The sequence below is a fragment of the Coregonus clupeaformis genome, unplaced genomic scaffold (assembly GCF_020615455.1).
Source record: "Coregonus clupeaformis isolate EN_2021a unplaced genomic scaffold, ASM2061545v1 scaf2073, whole genome shotgun sequence".
Lineage (NCBI taxonomy): Eukaryota > Metazoa > Chordata > Actinopteri > Salmoniformes > Salmonidae > Coregonus > Coregonus clupeaformis.
In genome coordinates this window covers 59,183-81,607 of record NW_025535527.1, presented here as the reverse complement: position 1 = coordinate 81,607, position 22,425 = coordinate 59,183, and the positions used below count along the sequence as shown (strand labels likewise).

The 22,425-nt window shown below is 47.1% G+C and overlaps 1 pseudogene; it reads left to right on the top strand.

Moving 5' to 3' along the window:
• The first annotated feature begins 13 nt into the window (after positions 1-13).
• LOC123481284 lies at positions 14-22,156 on the top strand (annotated as a pseudogene).
• The last annotated feature ends 269 nt before the right edge of the window (positions 22,157-22,425 follow it).

Genomic DNA, 22,425 nt, shown 5'->3' with positions numbered 1-22,425 from the left:
GCGACTGAGATAGAACGCCCGGGCTGTTCCACCCCAGACTGATCATCGCATGAGTAACACACAACACACATCACACCATACACACACACACACACACACACACACACACACACACACACACCACCACACACACACACACACCAACCGCCTGTTCCACCCCAAACTGATCATCGCAGTAACACCACATAACCACACACACACACACACACACAAACACACACACACACACACACACACACACACACACACACACACCACACACACCACCACACACACACACACACACACACACACGACACCACACACACACCACCACACACACACACACACACACACACACACACCCACACCACCACCACACACACACACACACACACACACAACACACACACACACCACCACACACACACCACCACCACACACACCACCACCACACACACCACCACCACACACCCAACGCCCCGTTCCACCCCCAGACTGATCATCGCATGTAACACACACACAATCACACCACACACACACACACACACACACACACACACACACCACCACACACACACACACACACACCACACACACCACCACACACACACACACACACACACCACCACACACACACCCAGCAGGTCCTGTCGCCAGCTGTGTGACATTGTGTCCATTCAGACAATAGATCCGATCTGCTCCAGGGACAGAACATTCTGAGGATATGGACTCTACTGTTTTTACGGTTTTCATTGTATCTTTTGGACCTGGTTTTGCAGACCCAGAATCTCCATTGAAATAGCTTGTAGAGGACTAAGTTTTTCCAGTGCCATTATCTGGAAAAACGTTAGCGAGATTTGTTGTGCATCTTTTTGACTACAAAAACATAGAAATCCATGGTTTTCCCCAGTTGATGCTGGGATGGTGCTGAATGAAGATGGAGGTTGAAAATCGGGACCATTTCCCTGTTAATTGTTCCCATCTTCTCTCCAAGGCCAGCTGTTATTCCCGTAACCTTGACTACGCTCGGCTGCGTCTATTGCTGATGAGAACGGTCGTTCCTGTTATCCGACATGGCACACATCAGTGGACTTGGTGGCGGCCGGGGTTGTCCCATCTCCGTTCAGTACTTACGTGTCTCCACGACGACCCACAAGTAGCTGCGGGGCTGTCGCTCTGGGGTCATCTTCTGCAGAAAGGGAATGCGAAGAGGGGGCTGTCGCTCTGGGGTCATCTTCTACAGAAAGGGTACGGAGGGGGGGCTGTCACTCTGGGGTTCATCTTCTACAGAAAGGGTACGGGGAGGGGGGCTGTCACTCTGGGGTCATCTTCTACAGAAAGGGTACGGAGAGGGGGGGGGCTGTCGCTCTGGGGTCATCTTCTACAGAAAGGGACGGGGGGGGCTGTCACTCTGGGGTCATCTTCTACAGAAAGGGTGCAGAGAAGGGGGGGGCTGTCGCTCTGGGGTCATCTTCTACAGAAAGGGTACGAGGGGGCTGTCGCTCTGGGGTCATCTTCTACAGAAAGGGTACAGGGGGGGCTGTCGCTCTGGGGTCATCTTCTACAGAAAGGGCACGGGGGGCTGTCGCTCTGGGGTCATCTTCTACAGAAAGGGTACGGGGGCTGTCGCTCTGGGGTCATCTTCTACAGAAAGGGTACGGGGGGGCTGTCGCTCTGGGGTCATCTTCTACAGAAAGGTATCTTCTGGGGGGCTGTCGCTCTGGGGTCATCTTCTACAGAAGGTACGGAGGGGGGAATCAGGGGTGTTTCAATCTCAAACAGAGCGGTTTAGTGTGTATATCCATGTTGGTTTTCTCTCTCTCTCTTTCCCTCTCTGTGTGGGGGTGTCCTCCAGGAGTACGTAGTGTGGACCCGAAAGGGAAAGGAGACTCTGTATAATCTGGAGTCTCTCATCAACCAGGCAGTGTTCCCAGGACTACAGGGAGGACCCCACAACCACGCCATCGCAGGTACAGGCACCTCTCTGGACACCTATATTGGCTTTATATACAGGCACCTAGAACAGACATCTCCAAGGCTTTATACTACAGGCACCTAGACAGCTCCCAGGCTTATATACAGGCACCTAGACAGACATCTCCCAAAGGCTTAGGCGAATCTCAAGGCTTTATATACAGGCACCTAGACTACAGGACCTAGACAGACATCTCCCAAGGCTTTATATACAGGCACCTAGACAGACATCTCCCAAGGCTTTATATACAGGCAGCTAGACAGACATCTCCCAAGGCTTTATATACAGGCAGCTAGACAGACATCTCCCAAGGCTTTATATACAGGCACCTAGACAGACATCTCCAAGGCTTTATATACAGGCACCTAGACAGACATCTCCCAAGGCTTTATATACAGGCACCTAGACAGACATCTCCCAAGGCTTTATATACAGGCACCTAGACAGACATCTCCCAAGGCTTTATATACAGGCACCTAGACAGACATCTCCCAAGGCTTTATATACAGGCACCTAGACAGACATCTCCCAAGGCTTTATATACAGGCACCTAGACAGACATCTCCCAAGGCTTTATATACAGGCACCTAGACAGACATCTCCCAAGGCTTTATATACAGGCACCTAGACAGACATCTCCCATGGCTTTATATACAGGCACCTAGACAGACATCTCCCAAGGCTTTATATACAGGCACCTAGACAGACATCTCCCAAGGCTTTATATACAGGCACCTAGACAGACATCTCCCAAGGCTTTATATACAGGCACCTAGACAGACATCTCCCAAGGCTTTATATACAGGCACCTAGACAGACATCTCCAAGGCTTTATATACAGGCACCTAGACAGACACCTCCCAAGGCTTTATATACAGGCACCTAGACAGACATCTCCCAAGGCTTTATATACAGGCACCTCTCTGGACACCTATATTGGCTTTATATACAGGCACCTAGACAGACATCTCCCAAGGCTTTATATACAGGCACCTAGACAGACATCTCCCAAGGCTTTATATACAGGCACCTAGACAGACATCTCCCAAGGCTTTATATACAGGCACCTAGACAGACACCTCCCAAGGCTTTATATACAGGCACCTAGACAGACATCTCCCAAGGCTTTATATACAGGCACCCAGACAGACATCTCCCAAGGCTTTATATACAGGCACCTAGACAGACATCTCCCAAGGCTTTATATACAGGGCACCTAGACAGACATCTCCCAAGGCTTTATATACAGGCACCTAGACAGACATCTCCCAAGGCTTTATATACAGGCACCTAGACAGACATCTCCCCCAAGGCTTTATATACAGGCACCTAGACAGACATCTCCCAAGGCTTTATATACAGGCACCTAGACAGACATCTCCCAAGGCTTTATATACAGGCACCTAGACAGACATCTCCAAGGCTTCATATACAGGCACCTAGACAGACATCTCCCAAGGCTTTATATACAGGCACCTAGACAGACATCTCCCAAGGCTTTATATACAGGCACCTAGACAGACATCTCCCAAGGCTTTATATACAGGCACCTAGACAGACATCTCCCAAGGCTTTATATACAGGCACCTAGACAGACATCTCCCAAGGCTTTAATACAGGCACCTAGACAGACATCTCCCAAGGCTTTATATACAGGCACCTAGACAGACATCTCCCAAGGCTTTATATACAGGCACCTAGACAGACATCCCCCAAGGCTTTATATACAGGCACCTAGACAGGACATCTCCCAAGGCTTTATATACAGGCACCTAGACAGACATCTCCCAAGGCTTTACATACAGGCACCTAGACAGACATCTCCCAAGGCTTTATATACAGGCACCTAGACAGACATCTCCCCAAGGCTTTATATACAGGCACCTAGACAGACCCCATCTCCCAAGGCTTTAACCACAGGCACCTAGACAGACATCCCCCAAGGCTTTATATATGGGGCACCTAGACGACATCTCCCTAAGGCTTTATATACAGGCACCTAGACAGACATCTCCCCAAGGCTTTATATACAGGCACCTAGACAGACATCTCCCAAGGCTTTATATACAGGCACCTAGACAGACATCTCCCCAAGGCTTTATATACAGGCACCTAGACAGACATCTCCCAAGGCTTTATATACAGGCACCTAGACAGACATCTCCCAAGGCTTTATATACAGGCACCTAGACAGACATCTCCCAAGGCTTTATTACAGGCACCTAGGACAGACATCTCCCAAGGCTTTATATACAGGCACCTAGACAGACATCTCCCAAGGCTTTATATACAGGCACCTAGACAGACATCTCCCAAGGCTTTATATACAGGCACCTAGACAGACATCTCCCCAAGGCTTTATATACAGGCACCTAGACAGACATCTCCCAAGGCTTTATATACAGGCACCTAGACAGACATCTCCCAAGGGCTTTATATACAGGCACCTAGACAGACATCCCCCAAGGCTTTATATACAGGCACCTGCAGACAGTCTCCCAAGGCTTTATATACAGGCACCTAGACAGACATCTCCCAAGGCTTTATATACAGGCACCTGGGACAGACATCTCCCAAGGCTTTATATACAGGCACCTAGACAGACATCTCCCAAGGCTTTATATACAGGCACCTAGACAGACATCTCCCAAGGCTTTATATACAGGCACCTAGACAGACATCTCCAAGGCTTTATATACAGGCACCTAGACAGACATCTCCCAAGGCTTTATATACAGGCACCTAGACAGACATCTCCCAAGGCTTTATATACAGGCACCTAGACAGACATCTCCCAAGGCTTTATATACAGGCACCTAGACAGACATCTCCCAAGGCTTTATATCAGGCACCTAGACAGACATCTCCCAAGGCTTTATATACAGGCACCTAGACAGACATCTCCCAAGGCTTTATATACAGGCACCTAGACAGACATCTCCCAAGGCTTTATATACAGGCACCTAGACAGACATCTCCCAAGGCTTTATATCACAGGCACCTAGACAGACATCTCCCAAGGCTTTACATACAGGCACCTAGACAGACATCTCCCAAGGCTTTATATACAGGCACCTAGACAGACATCTCCCAAGGCTTTATATACAGGCACCTAGACAGACATCTCCAAGGCTTTATATACAGGCACCTAGACAGACATCTCCCAAGGCTTTATATACAGGCACCTAGACAGACATCTCCCAAGGCTTTATATACAGGCACCTAGACAGACATCTCCCAAGGCTTTATATACAGGCACCTAGACAGACATCTCCCAAGGCTTTATATACAGGCACCTAGACAGACATCTCCCAAGGCTTTATATACAGGCACCTAGACAGACATCTCCCAAGGCTTTATATACAGGCACCTAGACAGACATCTCCCAAGGCTTTATATACAGGCACCTGACAGACATCTCCCAAGGCTTTATACTACAGGCACCTAGACAGACATCTCCCAAGGCTTTATAACAGGCACCTAGACAGACATCTCCCAAGGGCTTTATATACAGGCACCTAGACAGACATCTCCCAAGGCTTTTATACAGGCACCTAGACAGACATATCCCGGGCTTTATACAGGCACCTACACAGACATCTCCCAAGGCTTTACATACAGGCACACCTAGACAGACATCTCCCGGGCTTTATATACAGGCAACCTAGACAGACATCTCCAAGGCTTTATACGGCATTTCAGACAGACATCTCCCAAGGCTTTATATACAGGCACCCCAGACAGACATCTCCCAAGGCTTTATATACAGGCACCTAGACAGACATCTCCCAAGGCTTTATATACAGGCACCCAGACAAGACATCCCCAAGGCTTTACATCCACAGGCACCTAGAGCAGACATCTCCCAAGGCTTTATATACAGGCACCTAGACAGACATCTCCCAAGGCTTATATACAGGCACCTAGACAGACATCTCCCAAGGTGGATATTAATCTATGACACCTCACAACCACACTATGACACCTCACAACCACACTATGACACCTCACAACCACACTATGACACCTCACAACCACACTATGACACCTCACAACCACACTATGACACCTCACAACCACACTATGACATCTCACAACCACACTGTGACACCTCACAACCACACTATGACACCTCACAACCACACTATGACATCTCACAACCACACTATGACACCCTCACAACCACACTATGAAATCTCACAACCACACTATGACACCTCACAACCACACTATGACATCTCACAACCACACTGTGACACCTCACAACCACACTATGACACCTCACAACCACGCTATGACACCTCACAACCACACTATGACACCTCACAACCACACTATGACACCTCACAACCACACATGACACCTCACAACCACACTATGACACCTCACAACCACACTATGACACCCTCACAACCACACTATGACATCTCACAACCACACTGCGACACCTCACAACCACACTATGACACCTCACAACCACACTATGACATCTCACAACCACACTATGACACCTCACAACCACACTATGACAGGTAAAGCAGCTAGGACACCTCACAACCACACTATGACACCTCACAACCACACTATGACACCTCACAACCACACTATGACACCTCACAACCACACTATGACAGGTAAAGTAGCTAGGACACCTCACAACCACACTATGACAGGTAAAGTAGCTAGGACACCTCACAACCACACTATGACACCTCACAACCACACTATGACACCTCACAACCACACTATGACATCTCACAACCACACTGTGACACCTCACAGCCACACTATGACACCTCACAACCACACTATGACAGGTAAAGTAGCTAGGACACCTCACAACCACACTATGACACCTCACAACCACACTATGACACCCTCACAACCACCTATGACACCCTCACAACCACACTATGACACCCTCACAACCACACTATGACAGGTAAAGTAGCTAGGACACCTCACAACCACACTATGACAGGTAAAGTAGCTAGGACACCTCACAACCACACTATGACAGGTAAAGTAGCTAGGACACCTCACAACCACACTATGACACCTCACAACCACACTATGACACCTCACAACCACACTATGACACCTCACAACCACACTATGACACCTCACAACCACGCTATGACACCTCACAACCACGCTATGACACCTCACAACCACACTATGACAGGTAAAGTAGCTAGTACACCTCACAACCACACTATCACCCTCACAACCACACTATGACACCTCACAACCACACTACGACACCTCACAACCACACTATGACACCTCACAACCACACTATGACACCTCACAACCACACTATGACACCTCACAACCACGCTATGACACCTCCACCACACTATGACACCCTCACAACCACACTATGACCGATAAAGTAGCTAGGACACCTCACAACCACACTATGACACCTCACAACCACACTATGACACCTCACAACCACACTATGACACCTCACAACCACACTATGACATCTCACAACCACACTATGACACCTCACAACCACACTATGACACCTCACAACCACGCTATGACACCTCACAACCACACTATGACACCTCACAACCACACTATGACCGATAAAGTAGCTAGGACACCTCACAACCACACTATGACACCTCACAACCACACTATGACACCTCACAACCACACTATGACACCTCACAACCACACTATGACACCTCACAACCACGCTATGACACCTCACAACCACACTATGACACCTCACAACCACACTATGACACCTCACAACCACACTATGACACCTCACAACCACACTATGACACCTCACAACCACGCTATGACCCCTCACAACCACACTATGACACCTCACAACCACACTATGACACCTCACAACCACACTATGACAGGTAAAGTAGCTAGGTCATCTCACAACCACACTGTGTGTGTGTGGTGTCTTAATGTACAGTGCATTGGGAAAGTATTCAGACCCCTTGACTTTTTCCACATTTTGTTACTTTACAGCCTTATTCTAAAATGGATTAAATAAAAAATGTCATCAATTTACACACAATACCTCATAATGACAAAGTGAAAACAGTTTTTTATACATTTTTGTAAATGTATTAAAAAAAAATAACTGAAATACCTTATTTACATAAGTATTCAGACCCTTTGCTATGAGACTCGAAAATTGAGCTCAGGTGCATCCTGTTTCCATTGATCATCCTTGAGATGTTTCTACAACTTGATTGGAGTCCACCTGTGGTAAATTAAATTGATTGGACATGATTTGGAAAGGCACACACCTGTCTACATAAGGTCCCACAGTTGACAGTGCATGTCAGAGCAGAAACCAAGCCATGAGGTCGAAGGAATTGTCCGTAGAGAACCGAGACAGGATTGTGTAGAGGCACAGATCTGTGGAAGGATACCAAAAAATGTCTGCAGCATTGAAGGTCCCCAAGAACACAGTGGCCTCCATCATTCTTAAATGGAAGAAGTTTAGAACTATCAAGACACTTCCTAGAGCTGGCCGGCCGGCCAAACGGAGCAGTCGGGAGGGAAGGGCCTTGGTCAGGAAGGTGACCAAGAACCCGATGGTCACTCTGACAGAGCTCCAGACTTCCTCTGTGGAGATAGGAGAACCTTCCAGAAGGACAACCAACTATGCAGCACTCCACCAATCAGGCCTTTATGGTAGAGTGGCCAGACGGAAGCCACTCCTCAGTAAAAGGCACATGACAGCCCACTTGGAGTTTGCCAAAAGGCACCTAAAGGACTCTCAGACCATGAGAAACAAGATTCTCTGGTCTGCTGAAACCAAGATTGAACTCTTTGGCCTGAATGCCAGGTGTCACGTCTGGAGGAAACCTGGCACCATCTCTACAGTGAAGCATGGTGGTGGCAGCATCATGCTGTGGGGATATTTTTCAGCGGCAGGGACTGGGAGACTAGTCAGGATCGTGGGAAAGATGAATGGAGCAAAGTACAGAGAGATCCTTGATGAGAACCTGCTCCAGAGCGCTCAGGACCTCAGACTGGGGCGAAGGTTCACCTTCCAACAGGACAACGACCCTAAGCACACAGCCAAGACAACGCAGGAGTGGTTTCGGGACAAGTCTCTGAATGTCTTTGAGTGGCCCAGCCAGAGCCCGGACTTGAACCCGTTTGAACATCTCTGGAGAGACCTGAAAATAGCTGTGCAGCGAGGCTCCCCATCCAACCTGACAGAGCTTGAGAGGATCTGCAAAGAAGAATGGGAGAAACTCCCCAAATACAGGTGTGCCAAGCTTGTAGCGTCATACCCAAGAAGACTCGAGGCTGTAATCGCTGCCAAAGGTGCTTCAACAAAGTACTGAGTAAAGGGTCTGAATACTTATGTAAATGTGATATTTCAGTTGTTTATTTTTAATACATTTGCAAAAAAATTCTAAAAACCTGTTTTTGCTTTGTCATTATGGGGTACTGTGTGTAGATTGATGAGGGGGGAAAACAATGTAATCCATTTTAGAATAAGGCTGGAAAAAGTCAAGGGGTCTGAATACTTTCCGAAGGCACTGTATGTGTGACTACTGGTGTGGTGGTGGCCTGGAGCAGGCTCTGAACCCAGAGTTTAAGGGTTAATGTGGGTTAATGTGGGTTAATGTGGGTTAATGTGGGTTAATGTAGGTTAATGTGGGTTAATGTGTGTTAGTGTGTGTTACTGTGTGTTAATGTATGTTAATGTGTGTTTAATGTGTGTTTAATGTGTGTTTGTGTGTGTTAAAAGTGTGTTAATGTGTGTTAATGTGTGTTAATGTGTGTTAATGTGTGTTAATGTGTGTTAATGTCTGTTAATGTGGGTTAGTGTGTGTAATTGTGTGTTAATGTGGGTTAATGTGTGTTAATGTGTGTTAATGTGTGTTAATGTGTGTTAATGTGTGTTAATGTGTGTTAATGTGTGTTAGTGTGTGTTAATGTGTGTTAATGTGTGTTAATGTGTGTTAATGTGTGTTAATGTTGGTTAGTGTGTGTTAATGTGTGTTAATGTGTGTTAATGTGTGTTAATGTGTGTTAATGTGTGTTTAATGTGTCTCCAGGTGTTGCAGTGGCCCTGAAGCAGGCTTTGACCCCAGAGTTTAAGGCATATCAGTACCAGGTGCTCTCTAACTGCAGAGCTATGGCCAACGCCCTCATCAACCACGGGTACAAGATCGTCACCGGTGAGACAATAATGTTGTGGTTAACAGACTGTAACCCAGCGTTTCCCAAACGCTGCTGTTAGGGATGGGCTCAGTTATTAACCCTGTGTGTTAACTAGGGATGGGCTCAGTTATTAACCCTGTGTGTTAACTAGGGATGGGCACGGTTATTAACCCTGTGTGTTAACTAGGGATGGGCTCAGTTATTAACCCTGTGTGTTAACTAGGGATGGGCTCAGTTATTAACCCTGTGTGTTAACTAGGGATGGGCTCAGTTATTAACCCTGTGTGTTAACTAGGGATGGGCTCAGTTATTAACCCTGTGTGTTAACTAGGGATGGGCTCAGTTATTAACCCTGTGTGTTAACTAGGGATGGGCTCAAGTTATTAACCCTGTGTGTTAACTAGGGATGGGCTCAGTTATTAACCCTGTGTGTTAACTAGGGATGGGCTCAGTTATTAACCCTGTGTGTTAACTAGGGATGGGCTCAGTTATTAACCCTGTGTGTTAACTAGGGATGGGCTCGGTTATTAACCCTGTGTGTTAACTAGGGATGGGCTCAGTTATTAACCCTGTGTGTTAACTAGGGATGGGCTCAGTTATTAACCCTGTGTGTTAACTAGGGATGGGCTCAGTTATTAACTCTGTGTGTTAACTAGGGATGGGCACGGTTATTAACCCTGTGTGTTAACTAGGGATGGGCACGGTTATTAACCCTGTGTGTTAACTAGGGATGGGCTCAGTTATTAACCCTGTGTGTTAACGAGGGATGGGCTCAGTTATTAACCCTGTGTGTTAACTAGGGATGAGCACAGTTATTAACCCTGTGTGTTAACTAGGGATGGGCACAGTTATTAACCCTGTGTGTTAACTAGGGATGGGCACGGTTATTAACCCTGTGTGTTAACTAGGGATGGGCACGGTTATTAACCCTGTGTGTTAACTAGGGATGGGCACAGTTATTAACCCTGTGTGTTAACTAGGGATGGGCACGGTTATTAACCCTGTGTGTTAACTAGGGATGGGCACGGGTTATTAACCCTGTGTGTTAACTAGGGATGGGCACGGTTATTAACCCTGTGTGTTAACTAGGGATGGGCTCAGTTATTAACCCTGTGTGTTAACTAGGGTTGGGCACGGTTATTCAATATCCCAACGGACGTTAATATTATAATACTTGTTGTTGTTAACCCTGTGTGTTAACTAGGGATGGGCACGGTTATTCAATATCCCAACGGACGTTAATATTATAATACTTGTTGTTGTTAACCCTGTGTGTTAACTAGGGATGGGCACGGTTATTCAATATCCCAACGGACGTTAATATTGTAATACTTGTTGTTGTTAACCCTGTGTGTTAACTAGGGATGGGCACGTGTTATTCAATATCCCAACGGACGTTAATATTATAATACTTGTTGTTGTTAACCCTGTGTGTTAACTAGGGATGGCCACGGTTATTCAATATCCCAACGGACGTTAATATTATAATACTTGTTGTTGTTAACCCTGTGTGTTAACTAGGATGGGCACGGTTATTCAATATCCCAACGGACGTTAATATTATAATACTTGTTGTTGTTAACCCTGTGTGTTAACTAGGGATGGGCACGGTTATTCAATATCCCAACGGACGTTAATATTATAATACTTTGTTGTTGTTAACCCTGTGTGTTAACTAGGGATGGGCACGGTTATTCAATATCCCAACGGACGTTAATATTATAATACTTGTTGTTGTTAACCCTGTGTGTTAACTAGGGATGGCCACGGTTATTCAATATCCCAACGGACGTTAATATTATAATACTTGTTGTTGTTAACCCTGTGTGTTAACTAGGGATGGGCACGGTTATTCAATATCCCAACGGACGTTAATATTATAATACTTGTTGTTAACCCTGTGTGTTAACTAGGGATGGGCACGGTTATTCAATATCCCAACGGACGTTAATATTATAATACTTGTTGTTGTTGTTAACCCTGTGTGTTAACTAGGGATGGCCACGGTTATTCAATATCCCAACAGACGTTAATATTATAATACTTGTTGTTGTTAACCCTGTGTGTTAACTAGGGATGGGCACGGTTATTCAATATCCCAACGGACGTTAATATTATAATACTTGTTGTTGTTGTTAACCCTGTGTGTTAACTAGGGATGGCCACGGTTATTCAATATCCCAACGGACGTTAATATTATAATACTTGTTGTTGTTGTTAACCCTGTGTGTTAACTAGGGATGGCCACGGTTATTCAATATCCCAACGGACGTTAATATTATAATACTTGTTGTTGTTAACCCTGTGTGTTAACTAGGGATGGCCACGGTTATTCAATATCCCAACGGACGTTAATATTATAATACTTGTTGTTGTTGTTAACCCTGTGTGTTAACTAGGGATGGCCACGGTTATTCAATATCCCAACGGACGTTAATATTATAATACTTGTTGTTGTTAACCCTGTGTGTTAACTAGGGATGGCCACTGTTATTCAATATCCCAACAGACGTTAATATTATAATACTTGTTGTTGTTGTTAACCCTGTGTGTTAACTAGGGATGGACACGGTTATTCAATATCCCAACGGACGTTAATATTATAATACTTGTTGTTGTTAACCCTGTGTGTTAACTAGGGATGGGCACGGTTATTCAATATCCCAACAGACGTTAATATTATAATACTTGTTGTTGTTAACCCTGTGTGTTAACTAGGGATGGGCACGGTTATTCAATATCCCAACGGACGTTAATATTATAATACTTGTTGTTGTTGTTAACCCTGTGTGTTAACTAGGGATGGGCACGGTTATTCAATATCCCAACAGACGTTAATATTATAATACTTGTTGTTGTTGTTAACCCTGTGTGTTAACTAGGGATGGGCACGGTTATTCAATATCCCAACGACGTTAATATTATAATACTTGTTGTTGTTGTTAACCCTGTGTGTTAACTAGGGATGGCCACGGTTATTCAATATCCCAACGGACGTTAATATTATAATACTTGTTGTTGTTAACCCTGTGTGTTAACTAGGGATGGGCACGGTTATTCAATATCCCAACAGACGTTAATATTATAGTACTTGTTGTTGTTGTTAACCCTGTGTGTTAACTAGGGATGGGCACGGTTATTCAATATCCCAACGGACGTTAATATTATAATACTTGTTGTTGTTGTTAACCCTGTGTTAACTAGGGATGGGCACGGTTATTCAATATCCCAACGGACCTTAATATTATAATACTTGTTGTTGTTATTAACCCTGTGTGTTAACTTAGGGATGGGCACGGTTATTCAATATCCCAACGGACGTTAATATTATAATACTTGTTGTTGTTGTTAACCCTGTGTGTTAACTAGGGATGGACACGGTTATTCAATATCCCAACGGACGTTAATATTATAATACTTGTTGTTGTTAACCCTGTGTGTTAACTAGGGATGGGCACGGGTTATTCAATATCCCAACGGACGCTAATATTAGAATACTTGTGTGAGTATTCATCTTTGCACTAAAACAATTTATAGGCCTATTTTAACATTGAAAAGTTTATTGTATGTTTTATTAAAATATATAGATTTGACATGGTTACATAAAATGATTCATGTTATATCATTTTGTTAATTTATCAATATCATTTTGTTAATTTAATAAAACAAACTTTTCAATGTAGGTTTTATGACGTGCGCCCCATTAAAATACCTGTAGCCGTCCGGTAGCCTTCACGTGTGTTGCTTGTTGTTCAAAGCTGCAAAAATATACACAAATGATGCATTATCTGATGAAATTGCTTTAGAAAGGGGCACAAGACAGGGATGTCCTCTCTCCCCCCTCATGTTTGCTTTAGAAAGGGGCACCAGACAGGGATGTCCTCTCTCCCCCCTCATGTTTGCTTTAGAAAGGGGCACAAGACAGGGATGTCCTCTCTCCCCCCTCATGTTTGCTTTAGAAAGGGGCACCAGACAGGGATGTCCTCTCTCCCCCCTCATGTTTGCTTTAGAAAGGGGCACCAGACAGGGATGTCCCCTCTCCCCCCTCATATGCGCACCATGGTTGTTTCGCCTGCCCCCCCCTCAAGCTGGCTCGCCTGGGGCGTGTTCATTGCGCCGATTCTGTTGCAAAAAAAACGTTTCTGAACGGAAGCAAACTAAATGGGGAGGGATCTACCTGAATTTGTCCAATAGAAACTCTTGTTTTAGTTGCAAACTGTTTGGACTAATGATTCCACACCTTCTCTTCCTCTTCCCTAATGACGCCAGTGTGTGTTCAGTCTTCGGTCTGTTCCGTGTAGAATATCGTAGCCTATTCACAAAATAGTCCAAATTGGTGGAGTGAAATGAAATTAATAACTTGTTTCAAAAAAAGTATTTTAAAAAATATATGGAAAAGTGGTGCGTGCATATGTATTCACCCCCTTTGCTATGAAGCCCCTAAATAAGATCTGGTGCAACCAATTACCTTCAGAAGTCACATAATTAGTTTAATAAAGTCCACCTGTGTGCAATCTAAGTGTCACATGATCTGTCACATGATCTCAGTATATATACACCTGTTCTGAAAGGCCCCAGAGTCTGCAACACCACTAAGCAAGGGGCACCACCAAGCAAGCGGCACCATGAAGACCAAGGAGCTCTCCAAACAGGTCAGGGACAAAGTTGTGGAGAAGTACAGATCAGGGTTGGGTTATAAAAAAATATCTGAAACTTTGAACATCCCACGGAGCACCATTAAATCTATTATTAAAACATTGAAAGAATATGGCACCACAGTAAACCTGCCAAGAGAGGGCCGCCCACCAAAACTCACGGACCAGGCAAGGAGGGCATTAATCAGAGGCAACAAAGAGACCTAAGATAACCCTGAAGGAGCTGCAAAGCTCCACAGCGGAGATTGGAGTATCTGTCCATAGGACCACTTTAAGCCGTACACTCCACAGAGCTGGGCTTTACGGAAGAGTGGCCAGAAAAAAGCCATTGCTTTAAGAAAAAAATTAGCTAATTGAGCTTTTTGGCCATCAAGGAAATGCTATGTCTGGCGCAAACCCAAAACCTCTCATCACCCAGAGAACACCATCCCCACAGTGAAGCATTTTGGTGATACAAACCCCCCAAAATCTATTTTAATTCCAGGTTGTAAAGCAACAAAATAGGAAAAATGCCAAGGGGGGTGAATACTTTGGAAAGCCACTGTAGCTGAGAAGGAAAAGCAGACTGTGAGGTGAAACTGAGGTACGGTAATGGAAGTACAGGTGCAATGCTTCACCATCTGAGCGACGCACTCGCGAGACCCAAACTGTTGCTGGCAGCAGCGCGAGCTGCGTTTGTGAATTTACGGGACATTTTATGCATTTTTCTTATTGTTTTAATGGAAAACTGTTTTTTATTTATTTATTTTTTTGCTGTTTTTAAACGTTAAGAATAGTGGTCCATTTGTCACATCCCTAGTTGCTATATGGTTGTCTTAATGTTGTTATATGGTTGTGTTAATGTTATATGGTCGTGTTCATCAAATCAAATCGTATTTGTCACATACACGTGTTTAGCAGATGTTATAGTGGGTGTAGCGAAATGCTTGTGCTTCTAGCTCAGACAGTGCAGTAATATCTAACAAGTAATATCTAACAATTTTACAACATATACCCAATACAAACAAATGTTGTGTTAATGTTGCTTAATGGTTGTAATTAATGTTGCTATATGGTTGTGTTAATGTTGCTAAATGGTTGTGTTTGTTGCTATATGGTTGTGTTAATGTTGCTACATGGTTGTGTTAATGTTGCTATATGGTTGTGTTAATGTTGCTATATGGTTGTGTTAATGTTGCTATATGGTTGTGTTAATGTTGCTATATGGTTGTGTTAATGTTGCTATATGGTTGTGTTAATGTTGCTATATGGTTGTGTTAATGTTGCTATATGGTTGTGTTAATGTTGCTATATGGTTGTGTTAATGTTGCTATATGGTTGTGTTAATGTTGCTATATGGTTGTGTTAATGTTGCTATATGGTTGTCTTAATGTTGCTATATGGTTGTGTTAATGTTGCTATATGGTTGTGTTAATGTTGCTATATGGTTGTGTTAATGTTGCTATATGGTTGTGTTAATGTTGCTATATGGTTGTCTTAATGTTGCTATATAGTTGTGTTAATGTTGCTATATGGTTGTGTTAATGTTGCTATATGATTGTGTTAATGTTGCTATATGGTTGTGTTAATGTTGCTATATGGTTGTCTTAATGTTGCTATATGGTTGTGTTAATGTTCTCCAGGGGTTCTGATAACCATCCGATCTTATTGGACCTGAGGCCCAATGGGACGGACGGAGGACGAGCTGAGAAGGTTCTAGAAGCTGCTCGCCATCGCCTGCAACAAGAACACCTGCCCAGGTAAGCAACCGACACTGTCCTCTGTAGGTGATAAGAGTGCTCTGCATCCCAGCGGTCTGTGTGTGTGTGTGTGTATATACGTAATGTGTGTGTGTGTGTGTGTATATACGTAATGTGTGTGTGTGTGTGTGTGTGTGTGTGTGTTATATACGTAATGTGTGTGTGTGTGTGTGTGTGTGTGTATATACGTAATGTGTGTGTGTGTGTGTGTGTGTATATACATAATGTGTGTGTGTGTGTGTGTGTGTGTGTGTGTATATACGTAATGTGTGTGTGTGTGTGTATATACGTAATGTGTGTGTGTGTGTGTGTGTGTATATACGTAATGTGTGTGTGTGTGTGTGTGTGTGTGTATATACGTAATGTGTGTGTGTGTGTGTGTGTGTCTGTGTGTAGGTGATAAGAGTGCTCTCCGTCCCAGCGGTGTGTGTGTGTGTGTGTGTGTGTGTGTGTATATATACGTAATGTGTGTGTGTGTGTGTGTGTATATACGTCGTGTGTGTGTGTGTGTGTGTGTGTATATACGTAATGTGTGTGTGTGTGTGTGTGTGTGTGTGTGTATATACGTAATGTGTGTGTGTGTATACGTAATGTGTGTGTGTGTGTGTGTGTGTGTGTATAGGTGATAAGAGTGCTCTGCGTCCCAGTGGGCTGAGGTTCGGCTCTCCTGCTCTGACCTCCAGAGGAATGGTGGAGGATGACTTCAGGAAGGTCGCAGAGTTCATCCACAGAGGTAACTCCTGAACTCTTAACACTAACCCTCAGAGGTGACCTTTAACCCCTTGACCTCTGTGTCTATAGGCAGTAGGTGCTGACCCTAGATGTCCAGCCAGCAGACCAAGGCCTCTCTAACCCCTTGACCTCTGTGTCTAGAGGCAGTAGGTGCTGACCCTAGATGTCCAGCCAGCAGACCAAGGCCACTTTAACCCCTTGACCTCTGTGTCTATAGGCAGTAGGTGCTGACCCTAGATGTCCAGCCAGCAGACCAAGGCCCCTTTAACCCCTTGACCTCTGTGTCTATAGGCAGTAGGTGCTGACCCTAGATGTCCAGCCAGCAGACCAAGGCCCCTTTAACCCCTTGACCTCTGTGTCTATAGGCAGTAGGTGCTGACCCTAGATGTCCAGCCAGCAGACCAAGGCCCCTTTAACCCCCTTGACCTCTGTGTCTAGAGGCAGTAGGTGCTGACCCTAGATGTCCAGCCAGCAGACCAAGGCCCCTTTAACCCCTTGACCTCTGTGTCTATAGGCAGTAGGTGCTGACCCTAGATGTCCAGCCAGCAGACCAAGGCCCCTTTAACCCCTTGACCTCTGTGTCTAGAGGCAGTAGGTGCTGACCCTAGATGTCCAGCCAGCAGACCAAGGCCCCTTTAACCCTTGACCTCTGTGTCTATAGGCAGTAGGTGCTGACCCTAGATGTCCAGCCAGCAGACCAAGGCCCCCTTTAACCCCTTTGACCTCTGTGTCTAGAGGCAGTAGGTGCTGACCCTAGATGTCCAGCCAGCAGACCAAGGCCCCTTTAACCCCTTGACCTCTGTGTCTATAGGCAGTAGGTGCTGACCCTAGATGTCCAGCCAGCAGACCAAGGCCCCTTTAACCCCCCTGACCCTCTGTGTCTAGAGGCAGTAGGTGCTGACCCTAGATGTCCAGCCAGCAGACCAAGGCCCCTTTAACCCCTTGACCTCTGTGTCTATAGGCAGTAGGTGCTGACCCTAGATGTCCAGCCAGCAGACCAAGGCCCCTTTAACCCCTTGACCTCTGTGTCTATAGGCAGTAGGTGCTGACCCTAGATGTCCAGCCAGCAGACCAAGGCCCCTTTAACCCCTTGACCTCTGTGTCTAGAGGCAGTAGGTGCTGACCCTAGATGTCCAGCCAGCAGACCAAGGCCCCTTTAACCCCTTGACCTCTGTGTCTAGAGGCAGTAGGTGCTGACCCTAGATGTCCAGCCAGCAGACCAAGGCCCCTTTAACCCCTTGACCTCTGTGTCTATAGGCAGTAGGTGCTGACCCTAGATGTCCAGCCAGCAGACCAAGGCCCCTTTAACCCCTTGACCTCTGTGTCTAGAGGCAGTAGGTGCTGACCCTAGATGTCCAGCCAGCAGACCAAGGCCCCTTTAACCCCCTTGACCTCTGTGTCTATAGGCAATAGGTGCTGACCCTAGATGTCCAGCCAGCAGACCAAGGCCCCTTTAACCCCTTGACCTCTGTGTCTATAGGCAGTAGGTGCTGACCCTAGATGTCCAGCCAGCAGACCAAGGCCCCTTTAACCCCTTGACCTCTGTGTCTATAGGCAGTAGGTGCTGACCCTAGATGTCCAGCCAGCAGACCAAGGCCCCTTTAACCCCTTGACCTCTGTGTCTATAGGCAGTAGGTGCTGACCCTAGATGTCCAGCCAGCAGACCAAGGCCCCTTTAACCCCTTGACCTCTGTGTCTATAGGCAGTAGGTGCTGACCCTAGATGTCCAGCCAGCAGACCAAGGCCCCTTTAACCCCCTTGACCTCTGTGTCTAGAGGCAGTAGGTGCTGACCCTAGATGTCCAGCCAGCAGACCAAGGCCCCTTTAACCCCTTGACCTCTGTGTCTATAGGCAGTAGGTGCTGACCCTAGATGTCCAGCCAGCAGACCAAGGCCTCTCTAACCCCCCTGACCCTCTGTGTCTAGAGGCAGTAGGTGCTGACCCTAGATGTCCAGCCAGCAGACCAAGGCCCCTTTAACCCCTTGACCTCTGTGTCTATAGGCAGTAGGTGCTGACCCTAGATGTCCAGCCAGCAGACCAAGGCCCCTTTAACCCCTTGACCTCTGTGTCTAGAGGCAGTAGGTGCTGACCCTAGATGTCCAGCCAGCAGACCAAGGCCCCTTTAACCCCCTTGACCTCTGTGTCTAGAGGCAGTAGGTGCTGACCCTAGATGTCCAGCCAGCAGACCAAGGCCCCTTTAACCCCTTGACCTCTGTGTCTAGAGGCAGTAGGTGCTGACCCTAGATGTCCAGCCAGCAGACCAAGGCCCCTTTAACCCCTTGACCTCTGTGTCTATAGGCAGTAGGTGCTGACCCTAGATGTCCAGCCAGCAGACCAAGGCCCCTTTAACCCCTTTGACCTCTGTGTCTAGAGGCAGTAGGTGCTGACCCTAGATGTCCAGCCAGCAGACCAAGGCCCCCTTTAACCCCTTGACCTCTGTGTCTATAGGCAGTAGGTGCTGACCCTAGATGTCCAGCCAGCAGACCAAGGCCCCTTTAACCCCTTGACCTCTGTGTCTATAGGCAGTAGGTGCTGACCCTAGATGTCCAGCCAGCAGACCAAGGCCCCTTTAACCCCTTGACCTCTGTGTCTAGAGGCAGTAGGTGCTGACCCTAGATGTCCAGCCAGCAGACCAAGGCCCCTTTAACCCCTTGACCTCTGTGTCTAGAGGCAGTAGGTGCTGACCCTAGATGTCCAGCCAGCAGACCAAGGCCCCTTTAACCCCTTGACCTCTGTGTCTAGAGGCAGTAGGTGCTGACCCTAGATGTCCAGCCAGCAGACCAAGGCCCCTTTAACCCCTTGACCTCTGTGTCTAGAGGCAGTAGGTGCTGACCCTAGATGTCCAGCCAGCAGACCAAGGCCCCTTTAACCCCTTGACCTCTGTGTCTAGAGGCAGTAGGTGCTGACCCTAGATGTCCAGCCAGCAGACCAAGGCCCCTTTAACCCCTTGACCTCTGTGTCTAGAGGCAGTAGGTGCTGACCCTAGATGTCCAGCCAGCAGACCAAGGCCCCTTTAACCCCTTGACCTCTGTGTCTATAGGCAGTAGGTGCTGACCCTAGATGTCCAGCCAGCAGACCAAGGCCCCTTTAACCCCTTGACCTCTGTGTCTAGAGGCAGTAGGTGCTGACCCTAGATGTCCAGCCAGCAGACCAAGGCCCCTTTAACCCCTTGACCTCTGTGTCTATAGGCAGTAGGTGCTGACCCTAGATGTCCAGCCAGCAGACCAAGGCCCCTTTAACCCCTTGACCTCTGTGTCTATAGGCAGTAGGTGCTGACCCTAGATGTCCAGCCAGCAGACCAAGGCCCCCTTTAACCCCTTGACCTCTGTGTCTATAGGCAGTAGGTGCTGACCCTAGATGTCCAGCCAGCAGACCAAGGCCCCTTTAACCCCTTGACCTCTGTGTCTATAGGCAGTAGGTGCTGACCCTAGATGTCCAGCCAGCAGACCAAGGCCCCTTTAACCCCTTGACCTCTGTGTCTATAGGCAGTAGGTGCTGACCCTAGATGTCCAGCCAGCAGACCAAGGCCCCTTTAACCCCTTGACCTCTGTGTCTATAGGCAGTAGGTGCTGACCCTAGATGTCCAGCCAGCAGACCAAGGCCCCTTTAAACCCCTTGACCTCTGTGTCTAGAGGCAGTAGGTGCTGACCCTAGATGTCCAGCCAGCAGACCAAGGCCCCTTTAACCCCTTGACCTCTGTGTCTATAGGCAGTAGGTGCTGACCCTAGATGTCCAGCCAGCAGACCAAGGCCCCTTTAAACCCTTGACCTCTGTGTCTATAGGCAGTAGGTGCTGACCCTAGATGTCCAGCCAGCAGACCAAGGCCCCTTTAACCCCTTGACCTCTGTGTCTAGAGGCAGTAGGTGCTGACCCTAGATGTCCAGCCAGCAGACCAAGGCCCCTTTAACCCCTTGACCTCTGTGTCTATAGGCAGTAGGTGCTGACCCTAGATGTCCAGCCAGCAGACCAAGGCCCCTTTAACCCCTTGACCTCTGTGTCTATAGGCAGTAGGTGCTGACCCTAGATGTCCAGCCAGCAGACCAAGGCCCCTTTAACCCCTTGACCTCTGTGTCTAGAGGCAGTAGGTGCTGACCCCTAGATGTCCAGCCAGCAGACCAAGGCCCCTTTAACCCCTTGACCTCTGTGTCTAGAGGCAGTAGGTGCTGACCCCTAGATGTCCAGCCAGCAGACCAAGGCCCCTTTAAACCCTTGACCTCTGTGTCTAGAGGCAGTAGGTGCTGACCCCTAGATGTCCAGCCAGCAGACCAAGGCCCCTTTAACCCCTTGACCTCTGTGTCTAGAGGCAGTAGGTGCTGACCCTAGATGTCCAGCCAGCAGACCAAGGCCCCTTTAACCCCTTGACCTCTGTGTCTAGAGGCAGTAGGTGCTGACCCTAGATGTCCAGCCAGCAGACCAAGGCCCCTTTAACCCCTTGACCTCTGTGTCTAGAGGCAGTAGGTGCTGACCCTAGATGTCCAGCCAGCAGACCAAGGCCCCTTTAACCCCTTGACCTCTGTGTCTAGAGGCAGTAGGTGCTGACCCTAGATGTCCAGCCAGCAGACCAAGGCCCCTTTAACCCCCCTGACCCTCTCAACACCCTTGTTTCTCCTTACAGGCGTCCAGATTACCCTGGACATCCAGGCGTCTCTGCAGCCCAAGGCGACCCTGAAGGAGTTCAAGGAGGCCCTGGCAGGGGAGGAGAAGCACCGGGAGCGGGTAGCAGAACTGAAGGGGGAGGTGGAGGCTTTCGCTGGGGGGTTCCCCATGCCGGGTCTGGAGGAACTGTAGAAGAACTGGATCTGACGGCTCTTACTGTTGGACGGCTGGCTGGCTGAGAGAGGGAGGGAGTGTATATGTGTGTTTGACAAAGTGTGTGTGTGTGTGTGTGTGTGAGGGTGTGTGTGTGTGTGTGTGAGGGAGTGTGTGTGTGTGTGTGTGTATGATCTGTTTGTGTGTGTGTGAGTGTGTGTGTGTGTGTGTGCTTGGGGTCTATTCCTCTACTGTTTCACCCTGTTGAATAAAGCTCCACCTCCTTTCCAACGCCTTAAAGGAAATATCCACTCAAACTATATTCTGCTGTTTGCTTCGTTAGTCCACTGTTGATACAGTCCCTCAACTTTTCAAGATAAAGGATTTTCACGAAGCAAAGTGTCACTTTGCCACGTCGTCGTACTTC